Consider the following 25071-nt stretch of genomic DNA (forward strand, 5'->3'; position numbering starts at 1 on the left):
CACGTAGTCTTAGCAGAATATTATCAAATGGATCACCACTAAGTTATTTTAACTGAGAAGAAAATGTATGCAATTATTGATTAACATTTACAGCCATACTTTACATCCATCGAATTGTCGCAGGGCCTTCTTTTGCCTTTCAAACTATTCAGTATCAAATACATTTTGTGACAATCAGAAGTAATATTTTATTATGTAATTATATACAACTTTATATATTTTCTTTGTGACAAAAGAAGACCAAGTCCTTTGCCGACAATATTTTGTATGTATAACCGGATGCAGCAAGTGTTTGTTTAAGGCTTGACTAATACAGAGTTGGTGCGCCCGTAATATATTACAGACTCCGGTATATACCGGATTAACTAAATTTGAACAAATATACCTTAAATGTATATATTTTGTAACCATGGTGATACTAACCCTAACCTTTAATCAGTATATTATGCATATTACACACTAAATGCATGCGGACATGCAAAAAAAAATGAGTATTTTTGCCGTGCGCTCCAATTGATAATAATTGCGCGCATGCGCAGAACGGCTGCACCAACTCTGCAATGAGAAACATTCTTTGTTTAATCGTTTGTTTTGAACATTTTTATTTTTAATTTATCACAGTATCTGAAATTGTGATTGGTACTCTAGTTTTCTTACAAATGAATCAATATGCGGCAGATATTTACCAACTTTGAAACGGGCATGTAGAAGGCGTCAACATTGGTCCGAGAGCTCACGGACTTTTATTGCAACAAAAGAGGCCGAAAGAAGTTTATACTTTTTTGGAAACAATATTTCATATCCTCCATGAAAACCCATTTCTTAAGTGTCAAAGCTGTGCATATCTATATTTTGTTCACTTATGTTTGTGATAGGGGAGGTAAAACTCACTTGTTAAAATTTAGGGGGTAGGGTAAAGTTTACGTCTACCAGTTTTTTCACTGTTTAATTACAGTAGCTATCTGATTGTCAGCAAATGTATATATGTCAACCAATGTCAGCAAAAAGAAATTCACCAAAAAGGAATGAACGGCAAACTTGATATTTAAGGTCAAAGGTCAAATTTATGTACAAATCACAAAACTTGGCATATTTGAAATTTATTTTTATTCTTAAAAATTAGTTTGCTATCATAAGTCACTCAGCTTTATATATGTAATGTGTATATATCAGTCAAAGTCAGAAATGCAAATCTTATTGCTGAACGTCAAGGTCCACGCTGTTAATTGAAGGTCAAAGTTCATTTTTATGCAAAAATGTGAAAAATGTTACCTTTACTTTTTCTAATTTTTTTAATATGTATTCACATTGTTAGTCACTGAAATTAATTCGTTTTAATGTCTGTATGTCAGGTAAAGTCAGCAGTGCAGATGTAACCCTAAAACTGCCAAGGCTAAAGCATATATCAATGGTCAAAGGTCAAATTTGTGTGAAAAATTGCATGAATAGCTTCCTGTTTGAAATATAACAGCTATTTCTGATCATTATTTGTAATTGCTCGTGATTTATTTTAATGTATATATGTCCCAAAATGTCAGTAATAAAGATATCGTCTAAAATCAGACAAGTTCAAATGTGATATTAAGGGTCAAAGGTCATTTTCAAGTAAAAGAATGAAAAAATAGCTCTTTAACTTTCTTCTTGTTAATAATATTTTGTCGATATTAATCAACGATATCAGTTCATTTTAATGTATAAATGTTAGGCGATGTCTAGTATGCACATATAATTTCAAAACATTCAAGGTCAACCAAAATATCAAAGGTCAAAGGTCAAAAAAGTGAGTAAAATGTTGCAATAATATCACCTATTTGTAATAATTTTTATTATTTAAAAGTATTTGTTTTGTCATTTTAGTAACTGGCCGTTGTTCATTTTACTGTCATGGAAAGAACATAACTCAAGGTCAAACCTGGTATTGGAGTTCAGGGGTCACTTTTGTATAAAAAAATCACAAATTGAAGCATACTTACTCATTACTTTGTTCAAAAATAGCTTGTTGTTATAATTCACTATTAGCAATTTACTTTAATGTATACATGTCAAGCAAGGTCTGCAATGTAGTTCTTGTCCCTATAAGTAAAAGGCAAACCTATTATCAAAGGTCAAAGGTCAAATTTGTGTAAGAATTCGCAAAAAACAGCAAATTTGCAATGATTTTTCTTTCTTGTGTAGGTTATTTTTGTCACTACAAGTAAAACTGATCATTATTCATTTTAAAGTATGTATAACAGACAATATCACTGTTGAAATAATAATGAAAAATTAGTCAAGGTCAAACCTGACATTAAAGGTCAAAGGTCATTTTCATGTAAAAATTCAAAATACAGCATTTTTAATTTCTTCTTCGTTAAAAATTATCTTGTCATTTTCTTAATTGAAAATAATTCTGTCTTACGTTTATTTGCAAGACAATTTCAGCAATGCAGATCTTATTTCAAAAACAGTGATTGGTAAAGCTTATATCAAAGGTAAAAGGTGAAATTTGAGCGAAAGATTGCAAAAATAGCATTTTGCAATACTTTTCATTGTTTAAAGGTATTTTGTCATTATTAGTATCTTATGATTATTCCTTGAAGTTTCATACATGTATATATATGGGTCAATGTCAACAATGAAGATATAATAAAAAATGAGTCTAGATCAGCCCTGATGTTAAAGTTTAAAATTCATTTTCGGGTAATAAATTCAAAAGATAGCACTGTTTTTTTATTTCTTTGTTCAAATATATCTTGTTATAACTTGATGTTAATTCAATTTAATGTTAACCTTGACTTACTTACTTTCTTACAGCGTTCCATCTTCTTATGACCGTTTTATATCTTATGATTAGATGCGGCAATGAACTGCATCGTATTCTGCAGGTCGCTGGCATCTCTCCACAGCTTGGTCTCAGATGGGATGTCTGTTGGCCAAACTTTCTTGCGTGCTTCTTCCAGATAGGAACAGCTCTGCAGAATGTGACACTGTATTTGTTCCTCTGATCCGCACTGACATTTAGCTTTCTCTGAAAAAACCAGCTTCTTTATATGTTTTCTTAGGCCACAGTCTTCAGTGCCTAGACGGAAGACAGTTAATTGGCTGTGCCTGTTTAGCTTGTGTAGACTGTCCTGATTTGGCAGGTAGCCTCCATTTATGTTCTTCCAGTCTGACGCAAAGCTGTTCTTCCACAGAGTCTGAGTTTCTCTGTATGAAGTTGGAGGTTAGGGCTGTATTTGCCTGGATGCTTCCTTTGCAAGTTTGTACGCAGCTTCATTTCCAGCTATGCCCACATGTGCAGGAATCCATCGAAAAGCTACATTGTTGTTCTCAGACAGCAGATTGATGTTTTTCAACAGCTATCTGATTAAGTTGTCTGATGGACCTGCTGAGAGAGTCTGAAGAGCTGACTTGGAGTCTGTTAGGAATATATTGTCCCTTTTCTCCTCGCTCATACAGTTCGAGTATCGCCGATGTGAGGGCTTGCATCTGGATCTGTAGTTCGAGCATTTCTTGCCGACTGGATGAGAGAGAGAGAGTGTGAGAGAGGAGTTGTCTGAAAATTTGATGTAGGCACCACTCCCATGCACTAGATAGCGGTTGTTGATCATTTCTAGCGTAAAAGATTGTTGGTAATCCTGATGTTGCTTTCCCTTTTCTTCTACTCCTGGCACCTCCAATTTGATCTTGGGAGCACATTGTCTGGGAACCCATTCATTGGGCTCGAGCGGCTCTGCCTCTGTGTCCAGTGCTGCTGCTTTCCCTTTTTGCAGTTCTTTGACGATGTGGTTGAGACTCGGTCTTTTCAGTCTGTTCTTGGTTCTGCTCTCGAATTGTGAGAGGAGTGGGTGGGATGGTAGTCTCTTTGCCTTCTCTGCATGCACAGAAGCTTTGTACTCTCGTCTAGACTTGCAGAATATCTTTGCATTTGATCCCCAACTTGTTCCAGCCAGTTTTTTCATAATGGCGAGTTTTTTGAAGGCCCTCTCCTTTGATCTTTAATGTCAGATTTTACCTTGACTATTTTTTCATTTTTATTTCAAGAATGATATATCTGTTATATATACTTTAAAATGAATAATAATTATTTAATAGTTTTGAAATACCCTCAAAAAATAAAGAAAATCATTGCAAAAATACTGTGGGTTTTTTTGCTAATTTTCACGCAAATTTGACCTTTGACCTTTGATAATAGGTTTGGCTTTGCCTTATTTGGATCAGACCTACAGTCCTGACCTTGCTTGACATGTATACATTAAAATGAATTGCTAACAGAAAATTATAACAACCTCTTTTTTAACAAAGTAATGAGTAATGAGTAAGTATGCTACAATTTGTGATTTTTTATACAAAAGTGACCCCTGAATTCGAATACCAGGTTTGACCTTGACTTATTTTCTTTCCATGACATCGTCTGACATATATACAGTAAAATGAACAACGATCAGTTACTAAAATGACAAAACAAATACTTTTAAACAATAAAAATTATTACAAATAGGTGATATTACTCACTTGTTTGACCTTTGACCTTTAATATTATGGTTGACCTTGAATGTTTTGAAATTATATGTGCATGCTAAACAACGCCTAACATTTATACATTAAAATGAACTGATGTCGTTGATTAATATCGACAAAATATTATTAACAAGAAGAAAGTTAAAGAGCTAGTTTTACATTCTTTTACTTGAAAATGACCTTTGACCCTTAATATCACATTTGAACTTGTCTGATTTTAGACGATATCTTTATTACTGACATTTTGGGACAAATATACATTAAAACAAATCACGAGCAATTACAAATAATGATCAGAAATAGCTGTTATATTTCAAACAGGAAGCTATTCATGCAATTTTTCACACAAATTTGACCTTTGACCTTTGATATAAGCTTTAGCCTTGGCAGTTTTAAGATTACATCTGCACTGCTGACTTTGCCTGACATACAGACATTAAATCAAATTATTTCAGTGACTAACAATGTGAATACATATTAAAATCGTTAGAAAAACTAAAGGTAACATTTTTCACATTTTCGCATGAAAATGAACTTTGACCTTCAATTATCAGCGTGGACCTTGACGTTCAGCAATAAGATTTGCATTTCTGACTTTGGCTGATATATACATATACATATATAAAGCTGAGTGACTTAAGATAACAAACTTATTTTTAAGAATAAAAATAAATTTCAGATATGCCAATTTTTGTGATTTGTACATAAATCTGACCTTTGACCTTAAATATAGAGTTTGCCCTTCATTCCTTTTTGATGAATTTCTTTTTGCTGACATTGGTTGACATATATACATTTACTGACAATCAGATAGCTACTGTAATTAAACAGTGGAAAAACTGGTAGACGTAAACTTTACCCTACCCCCTAAATTTTAACAAGTGAGTTTTATCTCCCCTATCACAAACATAAGTGAACAAAATATAGATAGGCACAGCTTTGACACTTAAGAAATGGGTTTTCATGGAGGATATGAAATATTGTTTCCAAAAAAGTATAAACTTCTTTTGGCCTCAATTGTTGCAATAAAAGTCCGTGAGCTCTCGGACCACATGAATGCTACTGTATAATAATTCTCATATCTACAATTAAACACTTGTAATTGTAACATCGATTACAAGTTTGATGACTGTTACTTGGTTTACATAAATGTTGTAATTATTTATACACTGACTGGGTTCAAATTATTTATTTTAAATCACTATAATTACCTTGCCACCTTGACTGCTTCTCTTTTGACACGAATTTCCACTTCTGTAAGCGTAAGAAAAATGTAACAGTAAACGTTGTACTTTGATTTGTTTTTCATTTTCAGTAAGCGTTAGAAAAATGTATAATACAAATGTATATGCCTTGCATTTTGAGACGTTTCTCTACTTTTTAAACGTTATAAAAATGTAACTGTTGCAGTAAATGTTGTCTTGACATGCATTTTTCCCACTTACATAAGCGTTAGTTTGATACAACTGTAAATGTTGTCTTTTGACATGCTTTTTTCCACTTACATAAGCGTTAGTTTGATACAACTGTAAATGTTGTCTTTTGACATGCTTTTTCCACTTACATAAGCGTTAGTTTGATACAACCCTAAATGTTGTCTTTTGAAATGCTTTTTCCACTCTTAAGTAAGTGTTAGTTTGATACAACTTTAAATGTTGTCTTTTGACATGCTTTTTCCCCCACTTACATAAGCGTTAGTTTGATACAACTGTGAATGTTGTTTTTTGACATGCTTTTTTCCGTTTGCCTAAGCGTTAGTTTGATACAACTGTAAATGTTGTCTTTTGACATGCTTTTTTCCACTTGCCTAAGCGTTAGTTTGATACAACTGTAAATTTTGTCTTTTGACATGCTTTTTTCCTCTTGCGTAAGCGTTAGTTTGATACAACTGTAAATGTTGTCTTGACATGCTTTTTTCCACTCACATAAGCGTTAGATTGATGCAAATTTAAATGTTGTCTTTTGACATGTTTTTGCCACTTACGTAAGCGTGAAATTGATACAACATGCTTTCTTGTATCTAATTATTGTATCAGATTGAGTGTAATTGTTCTAATGTGTTAACTTTGAAACGGACTCTTACAAAATCATATTTAGCATCCACCATTTTGTTGATTCCCCGTAAACATGGTAAACATGTATTATACTTTGAAAAACAGTTTGCAAATTTACGTAATATATATGGCATTTTATATTTTGTTAAAGAAAAGGAATCAGTATTATTCTGCTCTTTGCAAAAGCTTGCAAATATGTGTGGGTAGAAATGCGGTTACAAAACACTAAATCTGTAATGATTTTTATGATGTGTGTATTGAACGCGTGACTCGCTTCATTATAAATTGTTCTCTCAGTAGGATGAAAATGATTTTCACGACGTATCCATTCATCAAAACCTAAAATGTATGTTTATTTTATTATATTGAGAAAGTGAACTATTGCAGGGGACAAACATATTCCTGTTTACGAAAAGAAAATTTCCTCTTTAGAGACAATTTCTATGATCATTTAAGATTGCACATGACGCTATAGATGCTATATTGTGAGCTACAATTACAATGAAAGTATAATTTTGCACGCGAAATAACGGGAGGAAGGGACCTGAAAAAAAAACTAAACAAAAAATACCGCTCAGTAACTTTTACGTTTGATTTCTTAGGTTTACTTAATTGTTTGTTTTGCTTTCAACAGTATTCAAGTCAGATACGGCGGAGACAAACAGTACGTTCCAAGTTTCTCCTGCATTTTTCACCGACATTAACCTCAGATGGACACTCTCCAAGTACAGAGAACATACGCTAGCATCGTCGCATGATCATTTCCAGAGTACCTTACGCACTTATTTTAACCCTTACCCTGCTAAATTTCTATAATGAACTTGTGTATGTTTCAATTTGGACAGTACCATTTACTGTTAAAAGGGGTGCATACCAAAAGATACTGACTCAATGGCGAACAGTGCAGATCATGATCTACACTGGTAGCAAAGGCAGAATCAATTGTGTCCAGCATGATAAGGGTTAATGTATCATGGTGTTGAATAATAATGGAGCCTTCATTAACCTCTCCTTTCTTTATCCAATGTATTTGTATACAGGAATGTCTTCAAATACGACATTATATTGGAAACTTCTGACTGCAATTATTCCTTCCGTCATTGTTAAAGGAGTAAATATGATTTGAAAATGGTGCTAATTATCAGTTTTTTTTCTGTAAATTCTGAGAAAAGTCACGGCACTGTTTCATATATTGTGTGGGTAGACAAGACATCTAAGTATTTGAATTGCGTAAATCACAGAAATTGTTTTGAATCTTGTAGCTTCTCCGATTATTTTGGTTTCACTTAGCCGACACTAAATTTGTCATGGGAAGTATTTTTATAATCAAGAGATCTTGAATTAAAGATACCAGTTAATGAGTAAATTACCATTACGAAAAGACTATTAAATTCAATATGTAAAATATGCTCGTTGGTTTGAAAAGGTAAGCTCTAAAGTGAAAGTTTCTTTTGTATTTACCTTACCGATAATCATCAAGATTTAGCAGCACAGTAATAAATACTGTTTATTAAATAGTTCAGTTTTTCTTTTGTTGAGAAACTTGCTGTCAACAAGTACTACATTTGTCATTTCCCTTTAAAGACAAAATTAATTGCCTATGCAAATACTACAATTTAAACTAGCATATTAAATATACAATAAAATTTCTAAACATATCTTTTAAACAGCGTTTCACCTGAATCATCAAAAACACTTCCTCGCGAGAACAGCTAATAAATAAGAGGGTTAAGTGTTTGGGCATTTAAAAACATAGCTTTTAAATTTACGATATGACCCACCTATTGGTGACTTTTTTAAATGTTCAAAACATTGATACAGCAATATAATGCATGTATCCAGTAAGAGACTTGTATGCCCTTTTTTTTTATAAACTTTGTATAGTTCATGATATTTCCTCGGGCTCAAGTAGAGACAAATTTCAGAGAATTCAATTTACCATCAACTTTGATAAAAGAAACTTCAAACTACTGGTAAACTATTGGTAAACAATTATGAAATACAAAATAAAACTGTGAATATCATTTTTAAGGTGCCTCGAGAAAAAGGATTTAACGACACAGAATTTTAACTCCATCATTGAAAAATTAAGGTCGAGTCATGTGGGACTGTTCTTAATTATGCTCACTTCATTCAAAACTAACCTTGGGGTAGAGGTAAAACCTATCTACATGTCTCCCATAATATGTAATCTAAAGAGTAAAGGCAAAATAGAGAACTTTTACCGGATGTAACTCGATTTTTTTAAAGATATTTAATTCTGTCCCCTTCTGTTTCAGAGGTAAATTCGCTATGAACAGCAAGAAATCACTTATTAAATGAAAAAGTGTCGCTTTTATACAATAAATCAATAATAGGTCTAAAAAGGTAAAAATGTACTAGAAAAAAAACAACGAAAAAAAAATGGTCCCCACTAGGGCTTGAACCTATGCCACCTGAAGAATTTAAGTAAGAGTAAGTTTATTGTAGGTATTGAACACTCTTCAAAAGGAGGTACACTATTATACGGGTCATATCTTAAGAGTATTCAAAACGTGGTAAATGACGTTGGATTCGAGACTTCTTTTGGGCTTTGCATGAAATATTCTTTAGAAAATGTGGTTACATTGCACAAACAATAGTGTTGGTGGAATACGCGAAACGTTCTTAAAATGTTTTAACGCCTTATATTGTTTCTGAAGAATAAAACAAAACTTGAGTGTGTCCTTGAGTAAGCAACGTGTACTGCAGGTCACCTTATTTCTGCCTTAGATTCGGTTTTTGAACTCGTCATTGTTTTTGGAAGGTACATGACCGTTCAAGACGAAACCTGACAGCTTGTTTCTCTTATTTAGTAATCAAAATAAACTTGAACTCGATGTCAGTAAAGAAAAGAGATCATCCAACATGAAGTATTTTTACGATTTGATTTCATTTTGTGCTTCCTACCATCAATTTTGAACCAAGTAAAACACAAACGTGAATGTAAACATAAAAAGAAAGAACATTCCCCATAAAAAATATCTAAACGCATTGAAAGAATGGCAGTGAAGCCGTCGAAAAACCCGTTTAAAAATGAGAGAAAATGCGTTACTACGGAAACACGAGCCCCGCGACATATACATTTTAGGCTTATATTAGAAAGCGAACGCACATACTAGTAAAATTATCAATTATGCATACTTCTACGGATATCAATGAAACTAAAATACACTGAAAAGTGTTAAATATCCGTATTTTCCTTCTTCTTTCAATATAAATTAGCTTTGGAGGGTCATGTTCTTCAAACCTAAATAGAAATTGAACATCAAGGGACAGAGATAAACGAAATTGAGATTGTAGCAGTTAAAACATCATATTACACGAAATACAAAAATTGCTACGGTTCAGCTAATTTGAATTTACCCTGGTAACAAGGTAACTTACCTCCTTAAGCTAAAACTGAAATAAAAAACAAAAGTATCTCTTATTCATATTATATAGATTATATAGTTTTCTTCAAACAAACTACCATTATGCTTTGTAATTGTCAAACTTGATCGAAGATAAAAGAAAACTTCTGTAACCGTTTGGAAAATAACGGCATTATCGTATTTATATACACATTTTAATCATTTTGATCTTTTGAAAAAAGCCTGTGTAAGCGAGCACAATTAGCATTCAGTGATTAGTTTTTGTTTTACTACCATTACTAGAATTTATATTCAAGACAAAAGGCTAAATTAAATTCTATTAAATTTGTTTAAAACTGGATGATGGATGCGCTTCGCTCATTATGTTATTGTTATGACAGTAATTAAATTGGTCTTAAGTCCGTCGAAGAACATACATATATTTAGAAATGCTTTGTACTTTACATCAAAATCTCTGGTATTAAAATGCATTTTAATGTAAATGTGAACTCCTTGTTCAGAATGAATATGGCGTGGATTTCCTCCTTCCTTGTTCTGTTGGTAACTGGCGCAGCTGTGAGTTGGACAGCCCTTGGGATTTGCTAGGATTACTGTTTACCTAGCGCAAGATGTTGGCCAACCCATCAGGAAATGATGCAGGTGAACACAAAGACAAAGAGAAGGGTATATACGTCATTTGATTCCGAATATAACAATATTGTTGTCATGATAAATACTCGAGTAACTAAGCAGCCTTACTTTGTTGTCGTAGTGGAAAGCGACGATGATGTCATTACTGCAGTATATTCGCAAGGAAGCACAACATTAAGATAACAATTTGATCATCTCGGCATGATTACATCGGACGCAACTTGGGACGGTTCTTTGCAGAGTAACTTTCAAAGCTAAGGAATGTCAGGTTTAACTTGAACTCGAGTCAGAATCAAGCTGAAACAGGTAATACGTGGTTGCGGTTGTACGAAGAGGTACGTAATAAGCACACCGTTTCTAAGCATTATTACACAGAATACGTTTGATTCTTATTGTCTCATAAATGTTTCGATCGCAAAATTAAACCAGAGACCTTCACTTATGCTTTGTATCAGTATGAGTTTCTTCAGATTCTCATCTATTAATTTTCGTGTACATTTAGTCCTTCTTTTTTTTCTTTTCTATCCAACTTTTAAAGATATGATAGCAAATGTAATGGGAAAAACTTTTCTGCCTATTAAGTTATCAAATGCATGTATACTGTATGTTATAAAAAAAGAATTAATGTACTTTCCTTTAACAGGCAAATCAGCGTGGACGTGTTGTTGTTGTTGGGGGTTCCTCTCACACTGTGTCGCCATGAGGTTACACACTCGGTGGTGGTCATTCTCCAATAGGAAGAATATTAGGATGTCTGTTGACAATCTTTTAAATGTAAACTTGTCAGTGTTAATGGTTCTCTGGTAAGTGCAAATAAATGTGGAACAACTGTTATTAATACTGACACTGGTAGTATTTCTCATTCTCGGAATGCAGATATATTCTGGGCAGTTCGTGGCGGCGGTGGATCTACATTTGGAATCGTAACGGCCTTTACCTTAAAGCTCAACGTTGACTCAAAGATGGTAATGGTTGCCTGTTCTTTTCCGATATTTGATAAACAAAGACGCGAGTTTTTCGAATGCCTATAACAAGTTCTTGATTACCTCTTTAGCATCGGAATGAGGTGGATATTAACTTGTTAGAGTAAATACAGGCGACACGCAAGGCAATGTTATATTGTTTCTTAATCATAACGGAGAATGGGGATCCCGTTCTTTCAACACGATATCCCATATACTTCCGACGATTTACCAGCACTGCTTACTTTTACAACGTTTCAAACTTTCTAGAATGTGCAGTGAATGCAAATGACTCGTTGTATTACAGAACTTACATTTTCAACAGATTACTTTACCGCGACCCCTTCACACCAAGATTCTACAATTACCTCTTCAACATGGTCACATATCAATACTGTAAATCCTTCCTTCTGTGCACTGGTGTACTAGTCGGAGGTAAGAAAGTCTTTTTACTAGTATTTTAATAAGAATTTACTTTTGTGTGCTTACTGTTTATGTTCTATTTTTTATGTGTGACTTCTGAAATTTTTTCTGTTTTTTTTTTAGTTTGATTCATTTGGCATAGTCTATTCACATGTGTTATGTAGAGAGGAGATGTACTGTGGAAATGTATTTCAATTTGTTTCAGAATACCACTTTGTAGGTATGTCTTATCAATTAATTGGATTTCCAAATAGATGTATGTATGAAATATTTCACGTGTAATCTTTATTTCACAGAAGAGTTAAACGAAATTACTATGGTAATTTTCAACTTCTACACAGGAAACATGATCTATGTTAATTCCGATAAAACTGCAGTGAACCCAAGTCTACGGACGGCAGTTGTGTCGATGACATGTGCGTTATCATGGGATGGTCCAATACAAGATGAAGAAATGATTTCGCATGCAGAAGAGGTGACAAAGGGATTTCTGCAGTTTGGAAAAGGCACGTTCTTCAATGAACCATCGGTGTACTAGCCAGACTGGAGGACGGCATACTGGGGCGATCACTACAGTAGACTACTGACCATCAAGAGCGAATGGGATCTGGACAGTATTTTACATGTTATCATTGTGTTGGCTCTGATTTAGCGAAGGGAGCTAACTTTTATGAAAATCCATCAAACAGTTATAGCCCCCCTATTGTAGGCTAAATTCGACAATAATTTGGCATATTATGTATTCAGATGCATTTACGCAGATTTAAATTTTGTACTGATGTTTTTTCGCACTATAAATTCTATGCCTGTTGTGGATTTCATTGTCTAAAATGAAAACTTCTTTGCTTGTGAAATGGTTATATTAAATCCGTTATATTCATTGTTAGACTTATGGAGTACTTTGCTACTAATACCTCGAACTGATCCGATTTACATGTTTAATTGTATACATTAGGATATTTCATCATTTATTTTAAAGCTTATCGCAGCAAATAACTTCACAATTTAAACAACTTAGTCTGACAAATGTGTGTGAAGTTACCATGCCCAACTGTTCAATTTCTACTGATTACTTATTATACAAAGACGGTGTCCATAATTTCAGAACGCAACTTGTCCGTATTGTTTTATTTGTTATTTATCGTGTCTAATATACATATGGTGTTACTTCCCTTGCCCTCACTTGTTTTGCACACCGACCTCATTTCGACCCTACACTCCAACACCCTAATTTACACTCCTTCTCAACCCCTTAATGTTGTATCGTTTTCATACCATAAAATGTATCTTGTTGATAGGTATTTGAAGCACTGCATCTGTTATATTTCTCCACTCAAGTTGTCTGTTTTGCGGTCTGTGGTTTTGGCAAAGTTTGCTACAGGCAATGCTTGCTGACAGGGATTCTACTCATTTTATATGTTTATCTATATTATGCTCTTATTGCTTACTGTGAAATCATTAATATTCGTGGGGGATTAATATTCGTGGATTTCGTGGTTGAGTCAATCCATGAAATTTAATCCCAACGAACAAGTAAAATTCCCATTGATTCTATGTTCAAAAGTTTAAATCCACGAATTCATATCCCCACGAAATTGCCGTTTTGACCAAAACCACGAAATTTCATGCCCACGAAATTTAATGATAATGATGATATTTCGTAAAGAATATACAGAATATAGTTATTTAAAAACTGTAAACCACGTCAAATTTTAATTACGAACAAAAGAGGTTACACAATTTCATTATGCCGCATTTGGAATGTAAAAAGAAAAGCAATTCTGACACTCCTGATGTCGTAACCTCTTCTATAACAGTGTACTGTTTCTGTTATATGACACGTATTAAATCGAGGATTCATTTATTTTAATTTCTTTAGACTATAAGCATACTGTTTGCTTATTTATAATACCTTTTTCCACAAGCTTAATGGAAAATGCTAATTTTCCATATTGAATTATGTTAGGAAGCACGCATGCGTAACTATCCCATTCAAAAATGCAGTGGTTGCAAAAACATGCAATGCGATACATTTAATTACAACATTATAATATATCTATGTGCGAGTTTAAAGCACGATAAAATTTGGCTATTGTTAATCGAATCCGAACGAAAGTCAATTTAAAAAAAAATTAAATGCTAAGAAAAGCAATCGTGAGACATTTGTAAGGATTATTTAATTACTCTTTTAAATTGCACACTGATAAACTTGATGGGTAATACAGAATCTCATACTTTGACAACTATCTTATAGTCCAGTGGCAAATTGGGTAATATCTATACTTTTCACAGACATTATATCAGAAACAAACACGAGGATGCATTTGACAACAGCATTCTCCAGAAGCATAATATAGAATGATTAAGTTGACTGTAGGAAACAAAATATAATAAGGATAATATGATAATAAACAGGAAGTTGTTTAAATCCTGTTTGTCTGCCAACATCACTTCTGTCTTTTCTCTCAAATTAAAATCAATTTTAAAGCCATCTACGTAGAATATTAATAGGTAGAGCGTTGGTCTACGGATCGCTGGGTTGTGAGTTCAATCCTCTGGCGGGGCGTATGTTCTCCGTGACTATTTGATAAACGGCATTGTGTCTGAAATGATTAGTCCTCCAACTCTGATTCATGTGGGGAAGTTGGCAGTTACTTGCTTAGAACAGGTTTGTACTAGTATTGAATCCAGGAACACCTGTTAGGTTAACTGCCCGCTGTTACATGACTGAAATACTGTTGAAAAACGGCGTTAAACCCAAAACAAACAAACACAATTAATGTAATCAGCCAGGCAAAACACCAATCAAAACAAACAACAATACTAAAACTCTCCGCTCTTGGACTCGTTGTATTATTTACTTATACGTTTTTGATCATGGGTTTCGTTAAGTCTCGTATAAAAGAGTTGTTTAAGGCGATGTTAGTGAGGTCTGAGTGTACATGATATATACAGACTAAAGCCAGCATTATTGTCTTCTGATGAATTTCAATGTTTTGATGTTCTGATATTCAACCATTGTGTATTTTGCTAAATTGGAACATAATTTATAACTGACCAGTCGCCACCTGTCAATCAAACTTATCTATGATCCAATCAGATATTTAACACACACGTGCGTACCGCTAATCGCCGCCATTTTCCCTCGACAAGCTGATTGTCGAAATTAGAGGATAAGTAAGCATCTGTCTTCAAAATTTAGTTAAAAGCACTATATATTATTAGAAAAAAAAGTAGAAGTGGAGCCTGTTTTGATTAGCTGGAGATGTGCAAGACATTCCTTACCGTCAACCGAAAAGAAGCCTCCAGAGAAATACAGATTTAAAAAAAAAATTAACAGAAACAAGCACTTATGTCGGCTGAAGAAGAATATACCAGAGACATTGCTTTTTACATTTATATTTTGGTATGCTACACATTACGTTTATTCTTCAGAATCGTGGAGAAAAAACATGTTAAGGTAGTTCTGCACGTTTGATTAACCGGAAGTGATGGCGTTACGTCATTTATCCGGAAAACGTAGAATAAAGCCTGGATTCGGCGTATGGGAATGAAAACCATTTTATGAATTAATGGCAATCCGTGAGTAAATTTATTACAGTTACAATTTTACTATCTTTCTAAAGTTAAAATATGATACTAAAACATCTGAGACGTTAAACAATTCAAAACATTGTCTTAAAATTAGCTTGAAATGTGTGGTTCACTTTGATAATGGTCAAATATCCCAAAAACAAGCACACGGACCTATACATTTTATTTCACTACATTATAGACCATATGTTTATTTAAAAAAATCTACATTGTAGAAAAAATTCTATTCGCGAAAATGTTATGAAAGTTGTGATTTTCCCATAGACTCCCATTATAAAAAAATGCGTGAGGTCCAAATTTTTCAAAGCAGTCTAGCACCCCCCCCCCCCCACCACAAAAAAAAAAACCACAAGCACACGACCCGGTCTTTTTACTTGCTGAATTTTCTAAGTATATTCTGAAGTTTTGAAAAATCAGGATTCAATCAAATTCTACATTTAATTTGTAGAAACAATTTCGATCCGAACGTGCAGAACTACCTTAAAGCAGGTCACCCCTCTACTCTCATGCTTGTGTCCTTAAGCTTTATACAGTGATTGAAATATAGCACTAAATTCAATATTATTATACCATACATTTACAGGTCAACAATGTGCTCTGTATAACCGCTATTTGACGAAGAGAAATAAATAAGTGCGAAAATTTACAAAATGCACGTAAAAGATAAACATAGCTGAAACATAAAATTATTGAATTCAAAATTTATCTATGTATACACATATACAACATAATATAAGAAAGAATTTACTGATTTTGTCAAATAAATATTTTTAAATAAATAGTGTTATACATAGACAAATGGCAAGAACTTTTGAACTATACGGGTCGACAACTTTCTTTTCGCCAGAATTTTTTTTTTCTTTTTTGGTTTATATTTTTTTATAAAAAAACCTTAAGATATTATCGCTACACCTATATAAGTATAAGTAAAAGGAAGCATTAAGCGCGGGTTTCATTAAAAAAAAATAGGAAATACCTCACAGATTTACAAAATTTATAATAGATGAAAAATTGAAAATCATGAATAAATCAGAAAGATCTGGCGTGATAATGAAATCGCTTAGAATCTCCAAACTGGGTACAGGACCCGCGTATATCATACTGAAATACCACTGTGTGGTCGGATGCCCATACCAACCTCCTAAAATAAAGTTTTGAAAGTTCATTAAAACAAGTAGTCATTAAACCTTACGTCGTAACTTGCAGTTTAAAAACCACAAAAGAGGTACCGTTTGTATACAGAATGAATTAACACAAGTAAATTTAGAACGAAGAAGTAAATGTTACCAAGAATTTAGAAGAATTTACGAAGCGTAAATGAATTGTCTGACAAAAATGTATATTAATCAGAACGTAAATTTGTCCAATGTGTACATAATGCTTTAAGTTTGAAGAAAAATCTAATCTGGTTTTATTTGGAAAAGGTTCGTTTTAACACCTACACACTTCGGAAAGTACTTGAAACACAGTATAGAATTCGAGAAATATAATAGAGTGAAGGAAAACTTTACGAGAAGCCTGCGGGAAACATTTTGACTTCCGAAGCCTTAACTTTGAATGTCGAATACCTACAGTCTCTTTAACCTCAAAAGTGTAATTTCCGCACCACAAACTTATCATAGAGATGATATACGACTCCTTAGCAAACGTATTATTCACAACGATATTTTGTAAGGAAAAAAGTCGTCAACATCTTTAGGGAAATTATTCAACATTATCGTTGAATTGAAAAAATACTCTTTTTGATAGAAATGTACTTTTTCAGTAATTGAGAACAATTTAGCAAGGCACGGTATTATCGAAATAGCAATTGAGCAGTAAAAACGTTTTAACCTAATACAAAAGAAATTCATAAGAATAAAATTGTCCTCGTCACGGAATTGAACGAGAAAATATATGTCGCAATTGGGTCACCACGTTTAAAAAGCCGTTGTTAATACATTTGTCAATTTCTGTCCAAGCGATCAGAACTCTAGCACACTGGGTTAATAATATATGTATAAAGTAGAGCAATATCTTTAGATGTTTGTGTAGTAATCCTCTCAGCATGTTAATAAAAGAAGCAAAAACATTTTTCAATTTCACAAAGTAAAATAAATGTCCATTAAGATAAAAGGTAACGAATAAGTAACATACATGTAAAGTACGAAACAGATTAAAACAAGTTGAGAATAGGGGCACCACCTTCAAACGGTAAGTAACCTGAATAAGTGAAACTGGGGGGGGGGGGGGGGGGGGGGGGGGGGGGGTTAAACGCGTTTAGGGCACGCCAACCTCACACATACCCTATTTTCAACAAGTTAGACAAGACAGTTCCAAGCTGAGAAAATATCTTAACATCAGTAACAGTATGCCAGATTATATAAAGTAAAACATATAGATAGGGTCAATCTAAGGTATAATTACACCAATGTACCGTACAACTTGTCTGAAGTTAAAGCACCAGGAGCCTGTTTTTAAGTGCTCGTTTTAGCAACGGTTTTTTTGTAGGATTTAGGAGAAAAGCATTACGGAGTCCTAAATTCTAGTAGTCCTGTCAAAATTTTCTTCTCATTTATCGTTTACTGGTGACATAATTCCTTGACTTGACTGGGGTGTCCTGTGCTTCAGGGAAATCTACCCTTATCTTTTCATTTTTAAGCGCTGATGGCAGTGTGACGTAAAATCCAAAAACAATCTTTAATCAGTATTTATTTAACTATTTCAATCCTGATGCGTTTTAAACAGCACGGCTTTTCTAGACGTAAACAAGCCACAAGTACAAGAATACCTAGAGGTCGAATGTAATAATAAGATCTAGAAACATTTTAGACAACTTATGTCGTTTAAAACGTTTTTGCCTATTCAGAATAGAAAAAACATCTATAAACAAATCCATAAAACAAATCGTAAACAGTGTCTCATAGTTTAGCGGTCGTGTATAAGCAATGATCAATATTGTCTTAAATTTTTTAACATTTTACCGACTTTTACAGCATGCAATGTACGAAGACCTTTAGTAAAAAGACAAGATAATCAAAACCGAAATTAAAACAAAAGTTCGAAAGTTAATCATTCTTTCAAATATATTTTCTCTGTTCACGGAAGAAATCCCTATACATTCTTTATTAAATAAATCTATCTTCAATTATTAAGTGATTCTTACCTTTAGAAGCACGGAGCGTCTAAGATCACAGTTATATTCAAAAATATATTTCCTTCACAGATTAAACTCTTTGAGAATTCGTGAACTCTTCTCTTATATTCTGAACAATAATCCAGTCAACAAATTTAAGCAAAAACTCTTACGTGTTAGTCTTGTAAAGCACAAAAGAAGATGCATTTACAATGTCTGCAGTGTAAAACGACTTGGAATCAATCGTGCTTTTTACATAAACTAAGCAGGACTGGCTAGTGTATTAAAATCATAATGTTAAGAGAAAGGCACCAAAACTAAAAACTCTTAAATTACGTAGCTAAACGAAACAATATCTCTTTCAGAACCACAACAGAATATTTACATTAAGAGTCTACAGAACAAAGGTATCTTTGCAAACTTTGCAAGTTCGATATAACAGTTTGCAAATGCAACGTGTTCTGAACATTTCAAGGATATAATTAAAGTGTGTGCATCTGAAAAACTTTATGGATTTAATGGAATATCCTAGTTCAATGCATGCTAAAACATGCTCAGTGTTGCTTTTTGGTTCTATTGGATCATGGCGTCCATTCAATACACCGAAGCCAATAGACAAGTTGTCACCATAATAGCTAAATTGATTGTACATCATAAAAAAAATCCGCCTAAACCGGTGCTAGGGGGCGTGAGTCACCTTATCAGGAACAAAATTTATTAAACCGAGTCTAATATTATTTTACCTGACTGCATCCTTTGCTGCCAAAATTTTAATTTCTGTTTAGATGAGTGCGTGATAGTTAATATTCACTGAACTCATTTTTTTTTATCTTTTTCTCAGAAAGGATGGTCTGATCTCTTATATAAAGACTTCGAACTTCCGAGTTCTGAAAGTTGTTAGGTGCTTTTAACTGTACCGTACAATTCTGCGTTATGTAGTTGACACGAAATTTGACCAAAACCGAGCTTTTTTGCTGTATTCTACTATATTCTTATATAGTCTTGCTTACTCCTCTTCTTGGAAAAATCCACAACTCCTTGGTAGCCTTGTGGTAGATTCAAGTGCGGAAGATCGTGGATTCGATCCCCGGTGGTAAAAATGGAGGGATTGGCGTTCAGCGTTCTCATGAATTAGGTACTTGTTTCATGATCGACCTAAAATTATTTTGTAAAACCTCAACAACAGGGACAACACTCTATTGATGGCTGATGAAATATTTGTAATTTGATAAGAAAGAATTTTATAAGAGCTTTGTAAGACGGGAAAAAAAAAATTACGCATTTACACTTGAAAATATACACAAATTTTAAGAAACTCATTTCTTGAGATGTTTTCCATTACATATACAAGGCTTAAGCCCTTTCCTTTTTATTGAACAACATTTACATCAGGTTTGGAAATGCAGTTTTTAGACAAGTAGTTGGTATTCCCATGGGAACAAATTGTGCACCCCTTGTCGCAGATTTGTTTTTGTATTGTTATGAAAGAGACTTTATGTTGAGCCTTTCTCCAGATACGCATGCAGATATTATAACTGCATTTAATAATACATCACGCTATCTGGATGATATTCTTAATATGGATAATCCGTTTTTTGGTCAGTTGGTGGGTACTATTTATCCTAGGGAGCTTCAGTTAATTAAAACTAACAATTCGGATACTGATGCTCCGTTTTTAGATTTACATCTCTCTATTTATGACAATATTATACATACCAAAATTTATGACAAGAGAGATGATTTTAACTTTAGTATTGTAAATTTTCCCCATTTGGATGGGGATTTACCTCAGGCTACATCTTATGTGCGCACCATAAACCGGTTTAAGCTCCCCAGTGGTGTTTTTGCCACTGACCGTTCCAAGACAGTGCCCCACTGTGTTCCTTTGTTTGTTCGTTTTGTCCTCTTGTGTAGGCTTTGTGTGTATGCGCGTGTATGTGTGTGTGTTCCTTTGTTCGTTGTGTCCTCGTGTGTTGGCTTTGTGTGTGTCCACGTGTATGTGTGTGTGTTTGTGGTGTGCACGTCTGCGTGCTGTAGGTTTTGGGGAGGCTGTGATTTTGGTACGTGGCATTCCCTGTTTGATATTTGTCTTTGTTTTTATGGGGTATATATTTCTCAATTAATTCGGTTTGCCAGAGCGTGTAGTCATGTCAAGCATTTCAATGAACGTAATCTATATATTACAAGTAAACTTCTTCAGCAAGGCTACCGTTATTACAAATTGCGTAAATATTTTGCTAAATTTTACTATCGTAATTCTGATTTAGTTTTAAAATTCAATAGTAATTTAAAGACACTTCTGCGAGAAGGTATTTCTAAACCCGTTTTTTATGGGGATGTGGTTTACAAACTTCGTAAGATCTTGGGTCATGGTAATTTTCCAAATGTATTTGGTAAAATTATAAAACGTTTTATTAAAAGAGGTTACGACCCAACTGTTTTGAGACATACCGCATGTTTAGTGTTCAACCCGTTTAAAGTTGGACACTACGCTTCCCTCTTTAATTGTGTCTGACGGAAGAGGGGGAGGACTCTATGATAAGCAGTTTTTAAATCCTACCAGGACTGAACTGTTTTGATATCTGTCTTCTGGCCTGTTTCGTCGGGCCCTTAAGGGCGTTTCTCTTATTGCTCTGTCTTCTGAAAAGGCATTGAGTACATACGTTTTTGGTTCTAAAGGTTTGCTTTTTATATTTTTATACACGAGCATTTTTGTGTTTTACATGCCATGCCTTTTTGTTTCCATTACGTGTGTTAGAGATGCACCTGGAGGGGATTACTTTTATTTACACTGTCTCGTGTCTTTGGAATATGGTGGGGATAAGAGTGATGTTGGGTGCGCACCATAAACCGGTTTAAGCTCCCCAGTGGTGCTTTTGCCACTGACCGTTCCAAGGCGGTGCCCCACTGTGTTCCATTGTTTGTTCGTTTTGTCCTCTTGTGTAGGCTATGTGTGTGTGCACGTGTATGTGTGTGTGTTTGTGGTGTGCACATCTGCGTGCTGTAGGTTTCGTTTTGGGGAGGCTGCGATTTTGGTACGTGGCATTCCCTGTTTGATATTTGTCTTTGTTTTCAACATCTCAGTATTCTAGAGGATAGGCTATGTCAGTATTCTAGGGGTTTCCAAACTATTGTTGTTGACCGATTTTATTTTTCTAAAACATGTTAATGTTGGTAAGTACATTTGCCCGAAAATTACAAATATGATGTTTCCAAACTCGTACCTCATTGTATACATGTACGAATGCCAAAATGTACTTAAAAATAAACCTATCATAGCCAACATAAAACATTGTACATTGTCATTTCATTTTCTAACTCACTAGGTAATAATACATAACATTTTTCTTTGAGTAAACCAGAAGACATCGATGGAGCAGAAACACTGTTGTAGCCGATATTCACCTGACTTTGCCCCCTATTAATCATAAAGCAGACAAATATAAACATGCTCAAATCAAAAGACAAATTTTCACAAGAACTTAATTAATATATTTCTAGGAAAATGCTTAACATCCATAGAATAAACTGTAGTTCTGGTATTTGTTGGAAGATAAATCTTTTTCAAGGTTAACATAACTTTATGTCTGTGATGAATAAATAGCATACTGTCAGCTGTTTACATTATCTTGTTAAAGTGTATTTGCTCAAAGTACAAACGTTTTCTGTTCACATATATTTTGTGAATTGTTATAAATGGCATATCATCACTTTGATGAGGAGGATAAGAAAATGCAAATGCAGCTTTTGATATTAATGAATTAATGTACTAATGATAAATGTGGATTTTCGTATATGATATTGAGGAGCAAGCTCTCAAAGCATTCATTTGTTATTGTATGAATGTTTATCTTAATCTTATAGGAAATTTAATTAGTATAATAGTTATCTACACATAAGATCGCCAATGTCACACTGGTGTTACAAAAACTACCATTTTAGGTTCTAAAGTGTCTTTGCAAAATTGTAAATGCACTTATTGTGTGCTATTATATTCACTTTCATACAACTCATACATAATTTTACTGACTGCACAATTAAAAACCTAATTTATTAAAATAAGTTATAGTTTCAAATAGAATAAGTGGATTTTATCATTCAAACGCCTTATATTGCAGTCCAAATATGTAATTTATATTTGACTGTTCTGCAACTGATATTTACATGTACTAACTTCATTTTTGTCCACTCCTCGTAGATATTTTTAATATTTTTAATAAAATTTTAAATTTGCAACATCGACCTATAAAAGACATTTTCCAGGTTTTAAAGTTTGAGGAAGATCCCAGATGTCCTTACAGACATTATTTCAAGTACGGGCTGGTGCCTGTGTAAAACCACCGACCTTCCGTAAGCAAGCTGCGCGGTGAGAGGCAAGTGATTCGAAGTAAGGTATCTAAAACACTCGGCCAAGGAGGCCCCAAAATCCCAACATTTTGCCTGATATCTGACTAAGTCCTAACACAAGGGTAAATCCAAACTGCGATTTATTCCGAAACCACCTTAACAGCGTATTAAAGAATCATCACATCCGAACTTATTTTCTAAAAATTCCTTGTTTGACGAATAAACAATGCAACAACAAGAAAGTTATGTAAGCCAAGTACCGTTAAAATGAGAGAGGGAAGTGTCAGATAGCTATAACAACAAGTTACTTGCTTAATGTACATTTGGATCAGCTCACGCGGAAAACCCACTTTCCGTTTTTCCTCGAAGGAAAAACCTTGCATAGCGAGGAATTCCTCCGAGTACTGCCTTATTCTGACTCGAAGTACCAACTGTTACTTTTTTATTACTTTAGCGGAATTTCGTCCAGTCACTCTGAGAATTTACTTGACGGAACTCCGAGTCGAAATTATACAGGTAACACTATAATATGTACCGGTATTTTATGGCCACTCCGCGCGTCTCCGAGTTAACCGGTCATTTTGAGTGCCGAAGGATGATTTCACGAAACTCCGAGGCAAAGTATTCCCTTACCTGGATTGTATTTCTATATAAATAGCTTATTCTTTTAACTGTTTAAAATTTGTGAATTTTGATATTGAAATAGTTTCTGACCATGCGAATTAGATTAAGAAGTAAATTTATGTATAATGGACTAAATTATTAATACGCATGACCGCCGTTAAAGAAAAGTGATTTGTTGAATTTTGATATTAAACTAACTGCTGAGTTTGCGAAAAAAAGAAATAAAGTGTATGTAAAATGCACTAAATTAAGAATAATCTTACCTAAATAAACTTTAAAATATGACCTGCTAAAAAGTAAATTGTTAAGTATGATTTTAAAATACTTTATGACTATGCTATTTAAAATAGAAATAAAGTGATGCAAAATGAACTAGCTTTGAGCATTATATAAACTAAAGAAACTTTCAAATAACTGCCGTTAAAGAATAGTGATTTGATAAATATTATATGGAAATGGTTTTTGACAGTGCAAACTAAATATGAATAAATAAATAACATAAATAAATTCATGTAAATGGACTAAATTAAGAACTATTTCAAACCAGATCAACTTTTAGGTGATGGGCGTTAATGAATAGTGAACTTCATAATGATTATCATAGGAGAACTGATTATTTTATGAAAATGGTCTTTCTTTTATTCAGTTTGAAGGAATTTAAAAAAGGCGAAAGAAAGTAGTGCCGTATCCACTCAAACAGTCATAATATATTATAAGTAAATAGAAAAATCTGGTTTATTTTAAAGTAAAATAAAAAGATACTATTATTATTATTCACAAATACTGTGTTTTCTCGCGTTTCGCTACGTAAAATATAATTATCCTGCTCCGAGTATTCTGAAATCTGTTCTCGATGTTGCTCGAAGACCCAATTAAATGTGTGTAGGTTATTGTTAATTCGTCTCGGAGTCACTCAAAGGAATTCTGTCAAGTGATTCGGAAACAAAAGAAACCAATATATGTGTATATTCCGCTAATTGGATATCATCTCGATTCACCCAGAGGATTTCCTTCGAGTGACTTCGCATAAATCCTCGGAGTCAGATAGCGAAATTCCTTGACGGGAAATAGCTGACTCGAAGAAACATCGAGTCGGAGCCTTGGTACTCGTTTGGGCATCCTCCGAGTACCGAGTAGAATGGGTTTTCCTCGTGAGCTGATATGTAGGGGTTCTTAATACATAAACTTACTGATTTATAAAATGAACATCCATTATGATGAAAGACAAAACGTGCTTCAGTGACTAATTCAAATATTTATATGTGTGTGACGTTTTGCATAAAAAGAGTTATCCAGGGTACAAAATGCAACCGTGCAGATATTTTACCATGCATCAAATATTCACTAATTTCTAAAGTCCATTACTTCTAAGTTCATGTTTTATTTCCCTGTTTCTGATTTCCTGCTGGCTTCCAATATGTGGCTTCTAT

The 25071-nt window shown here is 33.7% G+C and overlaps 1 protein-coding gene across 2 annotated transcripts in view; it reads right to left on the minus strand.

Annotated features, from left to right (window-relative positions):
• The window catches only part of LOC123536094 (alpha-2C adrenergic receptor-like), a 187245-nt gene that overhangs the window by 135250 nt on the left and 26924 nt on the right, over positions 1-25071 (minus strand). Inside the window, exon 1 of one of the 2 annotated variants that reach the window (XM_053528765.1) lies at positions 18701-18928. The exons of the other annotated variant lie outside the window; for it this stretch is intronic. The gene's annotated coding sequence lies outside the window, so the exon portion shown is untranslated. Of the gene's footprint in view, positions 1-18700; positions 18929-25071 lie in introns of those variants that run through there. 2 annotated transcript variants of the gene reach the window in all.

Source organism: Mercenaria mercenaria, chromosome 17, assembly GCF_021730395.1.
Source record: "Mercenaria mercenaria strain notata chromosome 17, MADL_Memer_1, whole genome shotgun sequence".
In the NCBI taxonomy this organism is placed as follows: domain Eukaryota; kingdom Metazoa; phylum Mollusca; class Bivalvia; order Venerida; family Veneridae; genus Mercenaria; species Mercenaria mercenaria.